Source organism: Oncorhynchus mykiss, chromosome 17, assembly GCF_057628025.1.
Source record: "Oncorhynchus mykiss isolate SJ-2025 chromosome 17, ASM5762802v1, whole genome shotgun sequence".
NCBI lineage: Eukaryota > Metazoa > Chordata > Actinopteri > Salmoniformes > Salmonidae > Oncorhynchus > Oncorhynchus mykiss.
In genome coordinates, this window is record NC_143038.1 from 2,467,501 (window position 1) to 2,470,623 (window position 3,123).

General features: G+C 42.5%; 1 protein-coding gene across 1 annotated transcript in view; it reads left to right on the plus strand.

The window, feature by feature from the left end:
• LOC110515911 (Kruppel-like factor 1) overlaps window positions 1-219 on the plus strand; it is a 5,133-nt gene extending 4,914 nt beyond the window's left edge. Inside the window, exon 3 of the mRNA XM_036949327.2 lies at window positions 1-219. This exon is cut by the window's left edge and continues 1,247 nt beyond it. The gene's annotated coding sequence lies outside the window, so the exon portion shown is untranslated.
• The last annotated feature ends 2,904 nt before the right edge of the window (window positions 220-3,123 follow it).

The following is a 3,123-nucleotide window of genomic DNA, read 5'->3' on the forward strand; positions in this document are numbered from 1 at the left end:
GGAGACAGATCATGTCAACTGAACCACATTGAAAATACACCAAGCAGATCAATTTTGTATAATTTCCTATTTAATAAATGTATTTATTTGCAATGCTTTTCACATTAATATATTTCAAAACTTCATACTTTTTATATCACTTTGGTAATTGAGTGCTTTAAACTTTTCTCAAAGGTTTTATTTGTATAATTTGCTCATTTTAATACATTTATTTGACTCTGCATGATTGAGTTGTTTCTCATTTCTAAGTAAAATGTAAGTTAATTCAATAAATCTGTACACTTACGAGTGAAGCGCAAATGTATCATTTAACCACTAGATGTCGCTGTTCTACAGGGATATTATGAAGTGATACATTTTTGGGCTTTTTAGTCATTTAACAGACACTTATCCAGAGCAACTTAGTTCATGCGTTCATCTTAAGGTAGGTAAGCCAACCACAAATCACAGTCATAGTAAGTCAAACTGTTCCACAATACCAACAAAGTCAGTGATAGTAACAAAAGATAAGTGCAAGTGTAAGCGCAAGAACGTGTACACCGAGTGGACAAAACATTAGGAACAGCTACCTAATGTTGAGTTACACCCGCAGTTTGACCTCAGAACAGCCTCAATTCGTCGGGGCATGCACTCTACAAGGTGTTGAAAACGTTTCTCAGTGACGCTGGCCCAAGTTGACTCCGATGCTTCCCACAGTTGTGTCCAGTTGGCTGGATGTCCTTTGTGTGTTGGACCATTCACACACACATCAAATATTTGTTTTTATTTTTTATCATTTAGTATTTTTTTACGAGCCCAACAATGCAGTTCAAGAAATAGAGTTAAGAAAAGATTTACTAAATTAACTAAAGTAAAAAATGTAATAAAAGTAACACAATAAAATAACAGGTTAGTCATGGTAATTTGTACATGTAGGTAGGGGTAAAGTGACTATGCATAGATAATAAACAGCCAGTAGCAGCAGTGTAAAAACAAAAGGGGGGGGGGGGGGTTAATGGAAATAGTCCAGGTGGCCATTTGATTAGCTGTTCAGTAGTCTTATAGCTTGGGGGTAGAAGCTGTTGAGGAGCCTTTTGGACCTAGACTTGGCTCTCCAGTACCGCTTGCCGTGGGGTAGCAGAGAGAACAGTTCATGAATTTAGTGACTGGAGTCTTTGACCATGTTTGGGGCCTTCCTCTGACACCGCCTGGTAATAGGTCCTAGATGGCAGAAAGCTTAGCTCCAGTGATGTACTGAGCCGTACTCACTACACACTGTAGCGCCTTGCGGTCGGAGGCCGAGCAGTTTCCGTACCAGGCGGTGATGCAACCGGTCAGGATGTTCTCGATGGTGCAACTTTTTGATTTTGAGGATCTGGGGACCCATGCCAAATATTTTCAGTCTCCTGCGGGCGGGGTGTTGTCGTGCCTCTTCACGACTGTCTTGGTGTGTTTGGACTGTTAGTTTCTAAATATCAGAGTAAGAACTCGACGGACACTATGAAAGCTTAAACCAGGTTTACTCTTCCAGAGGATCGAACAGTTGGACAGACAGAAGACATATTCACACAAGCACTGATATGTAACCCTTTCTCCTATGCTGAGTCTCCTCCTACACATCTGAACAGCCAGTGCATCTCTGTTGCTAGACAGAACCTTAGTGATATCTGTTCTTCCTCACTTCATCTGACCTGATCTCTGCCCCAAAGTGCTCACTCCTCCCTAACTAACGGCTGTCATATTGACTCGTACCAGACTGTGTCTCCTCTCCTCCCATAGATGCCCTGGTGGCTAACAATAACATATCCTGACATAATGTAAACGTTACACATTACCCCTCTCTCCCTCAGTGACATGAATAAATATATTTCATATTCTCAGAACCCAACAGGACCATGATAGTTTGTTGGGGACGTGGACACCAAGGAACGTGAAACTCCCGACTCGCTCCACTACAGCCCCATCGATGTGAATGGGGGCGTGTTCGGCCCTCCTTTTCTTGTAGTCCACGATCAGCTCCTTTGTCTTTCTCACATTGAGGGAGAGGTTATTGTCCTGGCACCACACTACAGGTCTCTGACCTCCTCCCTATAGGCTGTCTCATCGTTGTCGGTGATCAGGCTTACCACTGTTGTGTGGTCAGCAAACTTAATGATGGTGTTGGAATCGTGCTTGGCCACTCAGTCGTGAGTGAACTGGGAGTACAGGAGGGAACTAAGCACACACCCCTGAGGCCCCCCCGCGTTGAGGATCAGCGTGGCAGATATGCTGTTGCCTACCCTTACCACCTGGGGGTGGCCCGTCAGGAAGGCCAGGATCCAGTTGCAGAGGGAGGTGTTTAGTCCCAGGGTCCTTAGCTTAGTGATGAGCTTTGTGGGCACTATGGTGTTGAACACTGAGCTGTAGTCAATGAACAGCATTCTCAAATACAGTTGAAGTCAGAAGTTTACATACACCTTAGCCAAATACATTTAAACTCAGTTTCACAATTCCTGACATTTAATCCTAGTAAAAATTCCCTGTTTTGGTCAGTTAGGATCACCACTTTATTTTAAGAATGTGAAATGTCAGAATAATAGTAGAGAGAATGATTTATTTCAGCTTTTATTTCTTTCATCACATTCCCAGTGGGTCAGACACTCAATTTGTATTTGGTAGCATTGCCTTTAAATTGTTTAACTTGGGTCAAATGTTTCGGGTAGCCTTCCACAAGCTTCCCACAATAAGTCGGGACGAATTTTGGCCCATTCCCCCTGACAGAGCTAGTGTAACTGAGTCAGGTTTGTAGGCCTCCTTGCTCACACACACGTTTTCAGCTCTATAGGCTAAGTCACCTCAGAATTCTCAGTGTTGAGTCAAGGAGGGCACGTTCCCTCAACATGGATGAGTTTGTGAAACATTTAGCCAGTTCTCACCGGAACCGCAGAATTATGCTGTTTTAAATCTACCTAGGATAATTAACTTAGGTGGTCCCTCTGGTCATGATTAAAACCTGCACTGTGTACTAGCTAGTACACTGACATTCTAAAATGATCAATCCAAAGGGTATCATGTCACACAGATTTCATTTGGTCTTGATTAGGCGAATTGTCTTTGCTATTAGTTAACATAATATATATGAGCATAAATATGATACTGTACGTT